The following is a 17,045-nucleotide window of genomic DNA, read 5'->3' as shown; positions in this document are numbered from 1 at the left end:
CTGAATTTTAGACAGTAAAAAAAAAAAAATTATACTAGTAAGAATGTCTAGAAATGTCTAGAAATGTATACAATTTTAAGTGGCCATTCTGAATTTATCAGCTTGACTGAAAATGTTTTTATATCTAAACATTTTTACATAGTTAAAATAATACAAATTCTGACCAGCAATATTAGGAATATGGAGATCTGAAATTAATGTATAGAAATCCAGAATTTTTGTTCTAGATGTGGAGAATGTAATTTTGTTTGGGCCACTGTCCTGCAGGTTTTTGTGGTTTCTCTGTTTAAGCGCAGCTGATTCTGATGATTGCAGTTCAGCAAAAGCCTGTTAATCAACTATCAATGTAAATCAGCTGTGCTGGAGCAGGGAAACCTCTAAAACTAAAACTAGTACATATCAAAATGGCTTCTCATAGAGTTGTTACCATGAAAATATTACAAGATTATTTCTTGAATGGTAGTAGACAAATGTATATTTTTCGGTGAAATCTTCTGGCAGCAGGTGAGCGTGAAAAATAAAAACGTTGATCTGAAATATAGAACCTGTGGATCATCGTGGGTCCCTCTTCATGTTCATTCAGTTTTCTTTCACAGAGTAAAATAAGTGTCTGTTTGCAGCCGTGCTTCGGATGTTATCGTCCCGATTAATGGCCGGTATAAGCGGCTATCAGTCCCATAGAATGACTTCAGATTGTGCCAGTAGGCTCATTAGGTTGTTATCATCGAGTAAATCCTAATCCTAACCCTAACGTAATTCCTTTTCCCCTGCGGAATTCATTAATCTATTTATGTGTAATCAGAAAACTATTTCAGTAGCTGTTTATGTACTGTTAATACAACAAAATAAAAATAAAATGATCCACATCTCACTCATATTAAACAAACCAAAAACAAATAAATCTCATGCCCTGTCAATTGAGTTGTAAAATCCTCTCCCTATACGTAAATATTTGATTATCTGTGAAAAAGTGCCAATCATTATTTAATAAGATCCTCGTCAAACGGACATGCAGTGTTTGTTTTTCTATCCTAATGTGTGTAATATATGTATTTTTTTATGCACAAATCTATGACAAAAATCTGAATATATCAGGTAATAAAACAGCTTGAGTTGCTGTAAGGAGAGCAGAGACAGGGGACACTCAAAGTTTACTGAAGAAAACCTGCTACCCACCAGGTTAGCTCTGGGGAGAATTTTACTATGGTTAATGAAACAGAGGTTGAGGAAACTCTCTTTGTGAACTAGAAAAGTCAGGGTTTCCCTGTTTTCAGGTGTAGACAACTTTTTAGGTTTAGGAAACAAAGAGTTTTCGGTAAACCTGCTTCTTGAAACGGACCCCTAACATATGAATTGAAAAGGTTTCCTTAGGGTGCATACAGTGATGCATTTGATCATGTGATTTTTGTAAATATAAAAGTAAAGCTTTAACTGCAATAAGTTTATCTCAGTCTGACTCATACAAAAGTCATATTAAATTAGAATGACTTTTAAATTACTAAATAATTACCAGCTTTGCTCTAAATTAGCCCAGGGAATGTATGTTTCAGTTTAGTCTTTTTCAATTAAGTCACAAACCTTTATTAATTTTGTTAATGAGTTAATAATAAAATCAGAAAATGTTGCTACATTATCTAACTCTTTCTCTCTTCCCTGCTCAGTTTTTTTTCTCCCTCCTCTTTTCAGCCTCTTCTTCATGCAGTCTTTGTGCTTCAATGTTATGCAGAGGCAAGGGGTGTGCAGCTGCTGCACTGTCCCCAGCCTTGTTAATATTTTACATAGTTAGAAGCCAAGGCAGATCTCAGTTTTTTCCTCCCAAAAGGAAAGGCCGTCTCCTCATTTAACCTCCAGCACCCAATCTCCATACTAACCAGGGGTGCCAGCGGTGCGACTCGACAAGTGCTGATTGCTCCCCATGGTTCAGGTTTCCCTTTTCAGCCTTCCTTAAAAAAGCAAAGCAAAACAAAACAGGATTTTCTGACTGAAAAAATAACACTGAAAAACTTAGCAACAGGGCTACTTTAATTGCTTCAAAAAGAGCATTTTGAGGTGAACAAAACTAAACTGGTTCAAATAAACAATGTGTACAATGGTTTGTGAAACCCAGCTTTAACTCTACTCTACTTTTTAAAGTACCTTAACATCTTACCGTTAGAATCTATTTTTCAGATTGACATACATCAGAAACTAATCATTTCTGTCAACAAATAACCTGCCACATCTGAGTCAGATGACATGGTAGTATAAATATTTCTTCCAATGCACATAGATTCAAATAAATATTCTAGGATTTTACATTTTTAAATGCACTACTACTGAGTTCAAGGCTGAAATGCCTTTCATGAATCGCCACCTTTGAAGAAAACAACAGCAATTGCTTCTAAAAGGTATGCTTTGAAGTTACAGTCCTTAATTTCAGTTTATCATTATGATGAGTTCACAGTGATGGTGTACTTCTATTTAGTCCACACTCTGGTGACTGAGTAGAGCAACGGCATGTGAAAGGTCCTGCAAACTCAAAAATGAATTGTTAAACTCAAAAAATAAACTAGTAAACACTAAGATGAGACAAACACACCACCACATATAAAAACAAGCAAAGGCAAAATGCGGTAAGTAGCAAAAACAACTGCAGCTCTGGTTGTGTGTCAGTCTCCCCTTTTCTGTGTTTGCTTTCTCCAACAAATTTTTTGTTTGCTAAACTAACTTTTGATTAATTGTTGAGTTTGCAGGAGCATTTAAAATTGCTGTTAAATCATATATTTATGCGTTTGCACTTTCGACCACCGCAGTCCTCTCCTCCTTTATCTGGTACACTTCTGCCACCACCTTTGACAATGACAACCTCATTTCCACCCTGGAAAGGGTCAGCTGTCTTCTTTGGCAGTTCATCAAGACCAAAAGCTCTCACCACAACAATGGCTTCATATCATCATGTTATTATTGGCTGCACTGCTTTTCCTCAATGTTGTACTTTTTTTTTCTCTGCATTCATTGAATTGAATTGAATTGAATTGAATTCATAACATTCCCAAACAATGTTTATTACCCAATATAGATTTCTATATGGGTTTATGTCAACTGCATGTTTGCTTGTCTGTGTAACACATCTACAGCGCAGTTTCCTTGTACATGTAAAACACTTTGCAATGAAGCTTTTTCTACCTTTAATTTTCATATACGGCATGGAGAAAGTTTTTTTTTTTTTCCAAGAACCAAAAGGGTATTTTCTTTCAAACTTATAAGGCAGGGGCATAAATATTTAGGCAGGTTTTTATTTGATTTGTTCCTGTTTGTATTTCTTGTCTCGTTATATTGTTGTCTTACAGAAAGACACAACTATGAACGATCTCAGATATTCACTCATTTCGATTGATGATACTTTTTGCTGCATCCTCAACTTTTCCAGAAGCGGTGTCACAGATGCTTTTGACAAAAAATTTCCCTAAATATTCATATTATTACAATAGATTTATAAAATTATGTTATCTTTCCAATAAAAGTGTATTTCTTCCAGTGTATTGCAATATAACATGTATTTACCTTTTTCTTTACATTTTAAGGTGAAAGTGAAATGCACACAATTAAATACTTACTAATCATTAAGATATACCTGAAGACAAAAATTATCAAATTTTGTATGCATACAGTATTATTATCAGTTTTCCAATGCAATATTAGACACATTCATACATCCATTTTCCGTCACTCTTAACCCAAGCGGGGTTGTGAGTGGTCTATCTCCAGCTGTCTACGGGCAAGAGGCGGGTAAACCTTGCCAGTCCACCACAGAAGACACATTTATTTTGCAAAAAAAATTCATTTATCTTTTAGATGAAGTATGTACTATATGTATCATATGTACATCTATAATATTTTCATCTGGACTCAGAAGGCCTAAGTCATGCATAGGAAAAAATAATACCAAATATATATATATATATATCTCCACAACTTGGAAGCTCATGTCTGGGATCATAGCTAAGATAAGCGGGCACATTGATCAATACTTGAACACAGCTCAGAAGGGGATAGGCCAAAACACTAGAGGTGCCAAACACCAACTCCTGGTAGATAGAACAGTTGCTCAAGACTGCAGAACCCGAAACACTTACCCGGGAACTGCCTGGATTGATTACAAGAAAGCCTCCAACTCAGTGCCCCATACTTGGTTCATTAAATGCTTCGAGCTATACAACATCAACAGGACTCTAAGAGCCTTCATTGCAAAGTCAATGAGGCTGTGGAAAATATATATTTTTTTTAACGATTGACCCTCTGGCCATGCCAACCTGAGCAGAGAGCCACATCTTCAATGATTGTAAACGGCTCATCTTAAGGCGATTAAGATATATCTACTGTATAAGCCTTGATAAGCAAATTTTTGGTGTAGATCATATATCTTCGGTTCATTAAGACCTCACCCCTGCATTAAAATAAATCTTAACATCCAGGTTATGTGACTCACATGCCAAAACACTTCCTGCTTTATCATTTCAGTTCCAGGTGTTACAGCGTCCTGGCTGATGCTATGTGGAGCTGTTTCAGACTTAATCCCAGTCATTTCACATTAATCCCTCAGAGCAAGAGCTTGTTTCACTACTGCCCTGACTAGACAGGGTGTTACCGTAGACGGAAAACAGAGAGCAACCTAACAAAGGGTCAGATCTGTTTGGAGACCTTGGGATTCCATTGTGACACAAATCATGAAATGCTAATACCAGAACAAAAATCTTACATTAAAGTTTCAACTGCTAAGTGAAACCCAGATCAGAAATCATGTTTATTTGTTATGCTAATTAAAAATAAAAGAAGAGAATATATTTTTGAAACAAATCTTTTTTCGTGCAGGGCTTTCTTGTTAATTTGATTCACAGCTTCATGATAAAAGAATTGTGGTCCCAATTAAGGAAAACATTGTCAAGGCTACATTAATAGAGCAAGGCTTACGTTATGAATCATCTCCAATGCGATAACGTTTGCTTACAGAAAATGTGTTTTGGGTTCACAAAGGGTTTGATAATGAACATACTTCTTTAAATTATATTCAAAGGAGTAAGGTATGCTTTTTAAAGCCAGTTCCCAACTCTCTGTAGCACGTTAACTCATTGTGCCAAAACACTGAACTCAGTGTGTTGGTAAAATATGAAACTTAAACATACTTAGGAAAGCGTGTCACACATATAATGAAATATTTTTGCACTAACTTTAATCAATTTTCTTCCTGACTCTGGGTGATTTTCAGTTGTACAATAGCTTGTTAAAAAGTTACTTAAAACAAGTAGTGTTGCACCTTTTGGCACCTTCTTTTGACTATTGAGCCGATGTGAGAAGTGAATTTCTCTGCTGTGATATCAATAAAGTCTATCTTATCTTACAGAAAGTAATAAGTAGTGCTTTCCTCTAAAATAGATTACTTCCAGTTTTCTCATTTTTAGACACTTGGAATGGACGGATGGATTGAGGGACATTGGATAATTTATTCTTTCTTCACATCTTTATCTTAAAGGTATTGTGGAGGATTTTCTCTAAGTCTTTTTCTCTAAATTCTTTAAAAGACCTGCCCTCTTCATTAAAAAAATAATAAATGTGCGTGCAAGAGCATGCACAAGCCCATTTCTCCTCTGGCACGCTCTGTATAAAAGTTGCTGTTCTCTGAGCTCATACAAGCTTACTGCTTTGAACGTCAGCTCTATCCCCTAAATCCCTCAATTATTATATAGAGTGGGGACAATATAGTTGACTTTATAGTGAACTAAGTTAACTGACCATTCGGACAGATCATCACGTCCCCGTTGGTCCACTGTGCCATCTTTGTTATTACTCACAGCTTTCAGTTAGCAGCAGCCTAATAGCGACAGCGGACCGCTGTTACAGTATAACCTATAATGAATATAAAATTTCTATACTCTGAATACAGCAGCCTCGGGACCAGAGGTGGGATACACCCTGGTCAGGACTACAGTTCAACGCAGAGAAATCTTTCCCAATTTTACAGTAAATGTACCTCTCTAGATACATCAGAATTACATTTCTCAGAGTGCCCCTTTAAAGGTAGTAGTTTAACCTATAAACCTTGCCCACTTACTGCATAGTTCAATACGCCATATTTGTGTTGCTGAAAAATTTAGAAATGTTATGCAAATAACAGCATGTTGTTATAAATATATAATATAATTTTTTTTCCTATTAACCTTTAGAGATAGATTTGATGAAAAGGGATGTAGAGATTTGTTTCTTCATGACAAAACCGCTTTCAATAAATTGTTTTTAAAATTGAGTCTGAATTGCTGATTGAGTTTCCCAGGCTGAGGTCTATCTATTTCAATTTATCTTGCTGTTTAGCAGACTTTTCAAACCTTATCACAGCAGATCAGCTGAATTAACTCACATATACTCATGCACCAGTGACATGCTCATTGATTCCAGATTAATACTGAGTAGCTGTGAACACACACTGCTGAAATAATCAGCTGTCACCAGGAATATGGCAGAAGTTTATGTGGAATTTAAGAGGATTGATGGCAGTCATTTATGGAGGGGTTTACAGTTGTGGGAACTGGGAAGGAAGTGTGTGGCTGATGAAAAATAATCTGTCAATCTGTCTGCCCTGGGTAGAATCTCAAACCAAGGAATCTGACAGTAGGAATGAAATATTATGTGAAATGTAAAGTATAGCAGTGGTGAGAAACTCTGTTCAGTGGCTCCTCATTATCTGGCTCCCTACTTTTCTCTTTTGTCTCACTTTCTCTACTCTGACCCTGATTCCTTCATCTCCATGGCCTCTCAGTCTGTCTCTGTCTCCTCTAGCCAGTCTTTCAGTGTCTCCCTGGGCTGTGAAGTGTTACTCAGCTTCAGCCTCATCACAGTTTTGATAGCAAAGGAGTGGAGTAAGAATGAGAAAGCTTGAGAAAAGAAATCTGTATTTTCTGTTTCTGATTGCCAGAGGTTTTCTTTTAATGTAAGGAAGAAGTGAATTGTGATTTTTAGGAAATATAACAAATATCTGTTAGAAAGTTTACTCTGTAATTCAATGTAACAATTAATTTTGATCATAAATGTATTACAATTTCATTTCTCAGGAAAACTGCATTGGTAGTCAAATCATTGGCATGCATCAAGCAGAGAAAACATCTAAAGAGATTGCAGAAACTACTAAATTTCGGTTAAGAACTGTCCAACGCATTATACAAAACTGGAAGGATAGTGGGGACCCATCATCCAACGTGTGGTGAGATCAAATCGAAGAAAAACAACAGTAGAACTCAGGGCTATGTTTAATACTGAAAGTAAGAGCATTTCCACACGCACAATGCGAAGGGAACTCAAGGGATTGGTACTGAACTGCTGTGTATCCATAAGAAAACCACTAATCAGTGAGGCTAACCGAAAAAAAAAGGGTTCAATTTGCTAGGGAGCATAAAGATTGGACTGTGGAGCAATGGAAGAAGGTCATGTGGTCTGATGAGTCCAGATTTTCCCTGTTCCAGAGTGATGGGCGAATCAGGGTAAGAAGAGAGGCAGGTGAAGTGATGCACCCACCATGCCTAGTGCCTACTGTACAAGCCTGTGGGGGCGGTGTTATGATCTGGGGTTGCTGCAGTTGGTCAGATCTAGGTTCAGCAACAGTATGTGCTCAAAGAATGAGGTCAACTGACTACCTGAATATATTGAATGACCAGGTTATTCCATCAATGGACTTTTTCTTCCCTGATGGCACAGGCATATTCCAAGATGACAATTCCAGGATTTATCGGGCTCAAATTGTGAAAGACTGGTTCAGGGAGCATGACACATCATTTTCACACACTGATTGGTCACCACAGAGTCCAGACCTCAACCCCATTGAGAATCATTGGGATGTGCTAGAGAGGGCTTTGTGAAGCGGTCAGACTCTACTATCATCAATGCAAGATCTTGGTGAAAAATAAATGCAACACTGGATGGAAATAAATCTTTTGACATTGCAGAAACTTATCAAAACAATGCCACAGCGAATCCGTGCTAAAGTCGGTCCAACAAAGTATTAGAGTGACTGACCTTTTTTTTTTGGTGGCGACTTTTGTTTTGGCCAGGCAGTGTGTGTGTATATATATATATATATATATATATATATATATATATATATATATATATATATATATATATATATATATATATACAGTTATGGTCAAATAGTGGAAATATTGATTGAAAGATCTAAAAAATTAATACATTTTCCCAATAATTTTTTTGCTAGTAATATGGCAATATCATTTAAAGATGTTTAGCGGACTTTAATTGCTGTAACTTGCTTGCTAGTTGTGAATACCTAAGATACAAGCCTTGAGAACACCTCACAGAAATTACAACCCTAACATCAAAGTGTATATGATATTCAGCGTTGAATTTCTATTATGCGTATTATCTATTAATCCATAAACTCAGGTTTCGTGTAAAGGAAGAAACCACTGATAGCCTATTAAAAGCAACACTTCAGGTAAGTATTAGCCTGACGTAGTCCGACTCAATTCTAGTCAGAATATGAGTCTGATACTGCTCCATAGAGCTGTGATTATCGGGCGTGTTTCGAACGAACCAGGAAAAAAAATGCCTCTGCACTCTATTGGATAGACCTACAACCAATAAGAGCAACGGAGTGCGTGACGTATGTTAAGCGAGGCATAGTTGTTGTCCACAAAAATCAAAGCGTGCAGTTGCACGCCTATAATAAGAAGATGAGACTTGATCGCGTTTCTCTGTTCCTCTTTTAAAATTAATTTGCTGTCGATATCTTCTAGAACAGACCTAATAGCAGAATCTACTCACCTAAACTCTCCAGCGGCAGCCATTATTGTTGTCACCCAAGCGCGCATTGGTCACGTGGTTGATTACGTTACTGTTGGTCATCTGTCCATCATCGTATAAAGCCCGCCCTGACAATTTGATTGGATCGCCTGACAGTGGGCGATAATACTCGCGCTACTATGGAGCAGAGCCAGACCGAACTTCCCGACCTCAAACTTTGTGGGCGGGACAAAGTTCGGAATGGCACCCAGGCTAGGTAAGTATGGGACGGTTCATGTATTAGACCAATCAAAGCAGAGAACTGAGGGAAAACAGAGAAAAACAGTCCAAAAAACAATGAAGAGCATTAAAAATTAAGAAATTAATGAAAAAGGAAATAATAAAGAACAGGGAGAAAAAAAATACTGGAATCAATTTAAATGGACCAAATGCAAACACATCTTTGAGCCAGAGAACAAATGTAGTTTATGGCTTTTTATTAAACGTCAGGAAATGGATTTTCTCAATTTTCGTATGTCTTTGACCTCATCTAGAAATCAAGCTTTGAGATTTAGAGCCTCTACTCTGCAGTTACCTTCACAGAGAGCCTGAATGTTGTACAAAGTCTCTGGTTTCTCTTCTGTGCTACTGTAGAGTAGATTAAAACTATTTAATTCTATATTACCAAGATGAAATACAATTTGAAAGAGTTTTCTAAACAAAACATACAGCCAATTATACAGTAAGTGGTCAACGGTTTTCTAAACTTTTAAAAAAATATTTGTATTAGATAACATAAACAAATAAAACCTAGGCTAAAAACAAGGATACATCTCAGTGAACCACAGAGTGGCTGCTCTTTACCGCACCTTGCTAATGTTTTTTTTTCTATAACATTCAATTTATAACCTCTGTGACTCCTTAGTTTTCCAAGTGCTGAGAGTGGATCCACTAAATAAACATATTTTTATTAAAACCCTTTAGAATAGTGGCGTGATAATTAGATGATTGATCAATATGGGATTCCTGCTGCTCAACCCTGGGTGTTGTCCATGGTGCTGAACAGCACACAGCAGAAAAAGAGCAATGCTCGGTCGCTTTTATTCAGGTGCAGCTCCCACAAACTGCTTTTTAACACCTTCTGCAAGGCTTTAGGTGATGTAATTGATCGTGTCATCTCGTGCCTCTCGGGGTGAATCCCATCCCACTCTTCAACACATGATCCCTGTGCCTGCCAGACTGATAGGCAGTCATGCCACACATAGAGTTAATTCAGATGCCTGCTCCTGAACAAGATGAAAGATTGTGTTTGTTCCAGAGAGTTGAACAGATCCCCTTGACACCGTAAATCTGCTGCACTGCAGGTTTTTTTTTTGGTTTGTACATTTGCACTCCTCTTACCTTCAACCACCAAAAAGAGTAACTTTTAAAGAGGGAAAAACATATTTCCTGAAGCTCTTTTCTCCGCTAAAAATATTTAAAAAACTTTCACAGAAGTGCAAAGACTTGTGTCTTTCAGCAACATAGTTTGTTATTTGTGTGTTGTCTTGGATATATGCCAAAAAACAGAGATGGGATAATAAGGATTTCTCAGTACTCATACAGAGATAAAAGCATGCAAGTGGAAAATAATTACATCTTTTGGGAGTCAGGAATCTCTTCCTGCAGCACACGCAAGAATGCACTCATGCAAGCAGAAGTAGATAAATACACTAATTCTGCTGCATTCCTTCTGCATATTGGATACAAACTGTTCTTCAATTCATTTCTGTGTAATTGAGTGTGGGTTTAGCTGCCATATAACGGCTACTGTGGAAATTAGAAGGGCGTCTGTGTGTCACCTGCAAAGCCTGATATGCTGCTCTGGGACATACACTTCTTGTCCAGGAAAGAAGTTCTGCTACAGTTGTGCCAGTTCACTGAGTCACTGAATGCAAACAGAAGTATATATACACTTGGAGGCTGTTTTGAATAAATTGTTAATATAAACCTCCATTTTGGACCTTCTAATGTAATTGGTTGGACTTTCATTGCATCACCAACTATCCCACTTGGGCTTTCGAAACAGCAAGCAAAAATAATCCCAGCTGCAATGAAAAGATAAGAATTCACTACACGGTGGGGGATAATCTCCTGATAATGTGTTTTGCAGCAGGGAGTTGTGCAGTGCAGGTAGCTGGTGGTAGTCATTTAAAAGTCCCATTACCAGTTGCAGAGACAGCCTTGCCGCTGTGGGATTTACCGAAGTATTGGTCCTGTGAGAGGCTGGAGTTACCAACACCGGTGCAACAAGGATTGCTCTTCCAAGAGAGAGTCACTTATGAGATTAGGGAGCAGAAATAGATCAGGAGCAGACGTTTGGGTTGTATTTTTTATTTGCAGTTTGTTTGCCCTCTCTCTCTCCCATGGTCTGCTGAAGTGTCTATTAGTTGATCTATTGTGGTTCATATAGAAAATGTAACTAAGTGACACTTAGTGTTGCTGTATATTTTTCTGGGGTGCTCTTTCCATTCCCCTCAAATCTTTATGAAATTTGGGCATGAACAAAAATCATTGTATATAATTATGATTTGAATGTTATACAGTAGCTCAATATTCAATGTAAAGTTTTGGAACCCCTGTTTTTAAGCCTAAGAGGAGAGCGTAATATTTAGCCGGTAATTTCAGAAAACCCTAAATAAATCATATTAAATAACATAAAAATCACTTATTTAGTCCCATAATGGTGTGTAATTCAATCTCACTATTGTTGCTTTATGAGCAAACAGCATCATAAAGACAAAGGAACGTACATGTAGGCAGGTTAAGGATAAAACTCTCCAGCTGTCAATGGGCGAGAGGCGGGGTATGCCCTGGACGGGTCGCCAGTCTATCGCAGGGCAACACAGAGAAAAACAACCATTCACACACACACTCACATCTAAGGGTAATTTAGACAGGCCACTTTACCTAAAAGTCATGTTTTTAGACTGTGGAAGGAAGTGCCTGAAGAGAACCCACGCATGCTCAGGGAGAACATGCGAATTCAATGCAGAAAGACCCAGAAAGAAAGGAATGCAATGCAACTTTCTTACTGTGTATGCTGTATATATATACTGTATATATATATGAGAGAGAGAGATGTTAAGTTATAGATATATATAAATGCTGCTAAAATGCTGCTAAAAATATAAAGCTATAATGCTGCTAAAGATATATATAAATGCTGCTAAAATGATGCTAAAAATATAAAGCTATAATGCTGCTAAAATGCTGCTAAAAATATAAAGGGAACACTCAAATGACACATCCAAGATCTAAATGAATTACAAATTCTCATTGCATACTTTTTTCTGTACAAAGTTCTAACAAAACAAACAAACACAAAAAAATATACATACATATTTGATGACACTGCATTTCAACACATGTCAATTGTTACTACTAATTACAATGTTCCAGCAACATATATATATGTATTTCTTTTTTCATTCCAAATAAAACTGGAGTTTAAACCTCTCTGTTTCCAGCTTTGAGTATAAGAAAAAGGTAAGAAGATTTAGTTCTTTACACTGTACATAGATGAAAGTGAAGGAAGTGGGTATGGCACTAGAAAATGGCCCATTAATATGTCCCTGGAGCCTTTAAATCAATAGGGTGGTGAAATGGGAGCTTTTGATATTTATCAATTTAGATGTTCTTCACAAAATATGTCTTATAGAAAACAATATTCTGACAGATGCCTAAAGAAGTGTACCAGGAGTCAGTTGATCTGAAGGATTTAGATACAAATTATTTCTTCTCTTTGGTTTCTCACAAACTTGGTTTTCCTATTTTTAAGCTTGGTCACACAGTTCCATGGGAAATTACACATCATTAAATAACTGTTGATTCTGTGTATTTTGGCATAAATGCAGCAAAGCTATATTCAGGGATCTAATAAAATTTTTCACATGAGTGCAAAGCAAACAAGAGAACAGAGAGAGGTGTGTGCCTTTGTGGATATTAGAAAAAAGCCTCAAGCAATCAAGACAACAAATTAGCAGGGCAAATGAAGCAAAAAATGAATAACACAAGTAAAGGAAAATTTTCATCAATTTCTCTCGACCTTGTATCTTTATGTATTTCTCTTCATGAGATTTAATCAGTGCATTAGTCAGCATTTTCTGTTCTATTAAGGGGTTTTCAAGCGTTGTTAGAGGACCCACTGTAGAGAGTGTTTGGGTGTGTTTGGAGTAGCAGAGCACAGACTGTGCTCTGACTCAGCAGACAGGAGTGGATCTGAATGTTAAAATGACTAAATGCTAAATGCCAGCTCAGTAATGAGAAACTGTCTGAAGCTGTCAGGAGCTGCCTGGACCAAACGCTCCAGTTTGATTAAGACTCGTATCGTCTGCGTCCCACAAACAGAAAGCAGACGGCCCTCTAAAAAGGTCATGTTTTCAGGCAGAAAGAAACATTTGTTCATTTACCCAGTGACATATCTGCATTTTTTCAAAGTGGTTTGATGTGTTTAACAAGTTTGTGGAAGCTATTCTGTCAGTGGGATTGTATGAGTGCTTTTCGGAAACTGCTCTGATATGCTTGAAACAGAATAATAATTTCCCTAATTGTTCTGCAGCTCTTTGAAGAAGAAGGCTTTAATCAACTTCTTTTGGGTTGATTTCACATTTCAAAACTAAGATCCAAGCAATGAGAAATTGTAAATGTATTCACCTACTTTTTTTGTTCTACTTCCTGTGTTTGTTATTTTGTTTAGATTAGGGATCAAAGGGGTAAAAATATCCGCATATAAACTTACCAGCAAATTTATTAGGTACACCTTAATGGTACCCCGTTGGACCCCATTTTGCCTTCAGAATTACCCTTATCCTTCGACTCAAAGATTTAACAGGATTCTGGAAAAATTCCTCAGTGCTTCGTCCGTATTGACATTAACAGATGCTGCATATTTGTCGGCAGCGCATCCATAATGCAAAATCCCCTGTTCCACCACATCCTAAAGATGCTCTATTGGATTGACATCTGGTGACTGTGGAGACCATTTGAGAACAGTGAACTAATTTCCATGTTCAAGAAACCAATCTGTGACTGTTTGCCTCTTATGACATGGAGCGCTATACTCCTGGAATTAGCCATCAAATGATGGGTACACTGAGGAAATTGTGGGATAGACATGGTCCGCAACTAACTAAGGTAGGCTGCGGCATTGACATGATACTCAATTGGTACTAAGGGGATCAAAGTATTCCAGGAAATATCCTCCATACCATTACATTACTACAACAGCCTGAAATTTTGACACAAGGCAGAATGGATCCATGATGCATGCTGCAAGATTTTGACTCTACCAGCCAGGTGTTGCAGCAAAAATTAGGACTCATTTGACCAGGCAACATTTTTCCCATCTTCTGTTGCCCAATTTTGGAAAGCCTGTGTGAATTGTAGGCTCAGTTTTCTGTTCTTAACTGACATGAGTGGCACCCAATTTGACCTGCTACTGTCGTAACCCATTTGCTCCAAGGTTTGATGTGTTGTTCCTTCAGAGATGTTCTTCTGCATACCTCAGTTGTAACGAGTGGGTATTTGAGTTACTGTTGCCTTTCTGTCTATTCAATTCAATTGAGTTTATTCATATAGCACCAATTCACAACATGTCATCTCAAGGCACTTTACAAACACAATTCAACCAGATCATACAATCAAATTGATTCAAAGTTTTCTACTTAATGAGAACCAGCTGACTGCATCGACCCATTGACTCGAAGGTAATGCCTCAAACTTAGCATCCTTGTAGTGACAGTGGAGAGGAAAACTCCCCTTTAACGGAAGAAACCTCCCGCAGAACCAGACTCAGTGCGGGCGGCCACCTGCCAAGGGCATCTGGTGTTCAAGGAGACAGAGGCAGAGATACAGAAAGAAGCAGAGATCCAGAAAGCCAACAATCAACCAGCTCCACAGGCAGCCCTGTCCGGGAAACACACAGCCAGGTAGATGAGCTCACATCCAGCTCCCATGTCACATACAGTTTGTCACACCAAGAAACAGGACAACAATAAAAAACTGGCCAAGCTCCAACATGTAAAAATAAAGGTGTTGATGGCAGCAACACAGCTGATATTTCTCTCCATGATGTAGTAACAGAAAAACAGGAACAGACCAGATGAAGCTACTATGAGAAAAAACAGTGAGAGCATGACATTAGAGATCGAACTAACAAATTTTGCAGAATGGGAGAGTAGAGATAGAATGAAGCAGAAGGATGAAATAGGGATCCCTTTGTCCTCCAACAGTCTAAGCCTATAGCAGCAACTATAGAGAGAGCTCAGGATGACCTGAGCCCCTCCAACTATAAGCTTTATCGAAAAGTAAAGTTTTAAGCCTACCCTTAAAAGTAGACAGGGTCTCTGCCTCACGGATTAACACTGGTATCCGCTCGAATCAGTGGCCATTGTCCTTTTTACCTCTGACATCAACAACTTTTATGCGCCTACAGAACTTCCGCTCACTGAATATTTTCTCATTCTCTGAACGTTCTCTGTAAACCCTAGAGAGGGTTGTGCGTAAAAATCCCAGTAGATAAGCACTTTCAGAAATACTTCGACCTGCCCCCCTGGCAACAACAACTGTGTCATGCTCAAAGTCACTTAAATTGCCTTTCTTCCTCACTTTGATGCTTTAGTTTGGACTGCATCAATCCTTTCAGATTTATTACTAAGGTATTGTATAACTTTGGATTTTTTTAAATATGAGGAAAGCAGTTGACAAAGATATCAGTTGTTTCCTCTGAGTGGTCTTTCTTTAGTCTCATGTTTAAAGAATAATTTATATTTTCTAATATTCTCATATAAGTGTACTTACTGCTGCGAAGGTATGACCAAAACAGCTTTTGTGAATATTTCTTCTTCTCAAATTTATACAAGAACTAAACCCATCGTAACACTGATAAGATTCCTCTTGCTTACACAATTCAGTCAAACAGCTAAAAATGTTGTTTAATAAAACTATCATTAATTTGATATTATAGTTTGTTTATATTTATTACTATTTTCATACTATATTACCTGTTGTGCATTTAGAGTACATTTTCAAACTAAACTCAAAGCCACAGTATTTTGCTGGCAACTCCAGCAGCATCTCTCTGCTTAACGGTGCTCTTTGTAGCCTTTGTTTAAGCATCATTAATGCAGAAACCTGCTGCTGAATGCAGGTGGCAGCTCGCCAAGAGGTTGCCTACTCTATAAATGAATCTGCACATGGAATACACTGATTGTGTGAGTCATTCTCAGCACAATGTGTTTTACTGCATATTTATTTCAACGTTCCCTAACACATGAACACACTCTGAAGCCTGGTGCTCTATTTTTTTTTTACCTAGGAAAAGAAGATTAAGTTGCTTCTTCGATTCATGGGGATAAAATTGGATGGATTCACATGTTTTTGCAGATTTAGGATGTTTCCCTGTTATCTGATTTCGCATATTCTAAGATGTATTCTCCTGACTGTTTTTAGCTGTTTTGAATATGTTAGTACAGAATGTATGTCCAATTTATGCTCTATATTTTAATACAGAATACAGAAGAGTAACATTATTAAATTATGATATTTCTGAAATGTTCTTCTGTTAAGCATTTATTTTGTTAAATGATACTTTAACACTTCTTTGTATAAATTCACTAGTGAGGTTAGGAGGTGAGGCAAGGCTTCATAGCATGTTCTGAGTTCTCAAGGGGGTTTTTCTGCAAAAAGTCTAATAAGGCTTGGTTCATTTAGGGGAGGAGCCTAAAATGATGATGTTTAATACTTGTCAACTTTTTTTTTTTTTTTACTTTACCTCTTTGATCATGCATATAGTTAACTATTATATCTGGAAATTATAATTGATAATGTTTTATTCAAATCAAAGGGAACAACTAATTTACCTCAAGAAGTGGGCAGTTAATCAGTTTAGACTGAGTTATGTTGACCACCAGTAAATGTTAACAACCTTAATTAGAGTTTTTAATCATCAATCTGTAACCACCAAATAAAGGTTCTCTGTATTTCGGCTGTTAACTGAAAAAGAAGATACAATATGAGGGGAAGGATTTTTGACAGCTTAGTTATACACTTTACCTGGTTTTCATAGAAGAAAGCCATATTTAAAAAAACAAATAATGAAAAAATATTTCTCTCACTACATAATGTATAAAGCCCTACTTAAAGGAAAACAGTTAGAGGCAGCAAAAACGTGCTTAAACTGGGATTCCACTCAAAAGAAAGGAGGAACTAGAGTACTGGGAGAAAAAAAAAACAGCCAT

The sequence above is a fragment of the Cyprinodon tularosa genome, unplaced genomic scaffold (genome assembly GCF_016077235.1).
Source record: "Cyprinodon tularosa strain WSP-4 unplaced genomic scaffold, ASM1607723v1 ctg106, whole genome shotgun sequence".
Taxonomy (NCBI): domain Eukaryota; kingdom Metazoa; phylum Chordata; class Actinopteri; order Cyprinodontiformes; family Cyprinodontidae; genus Cyprinodon; species Cyprinodon tularosa.
The sequence above is the reverse complement of the archived record's forward strand: the minus strand, read 5'-3'. Positions refer to the sequence as shown.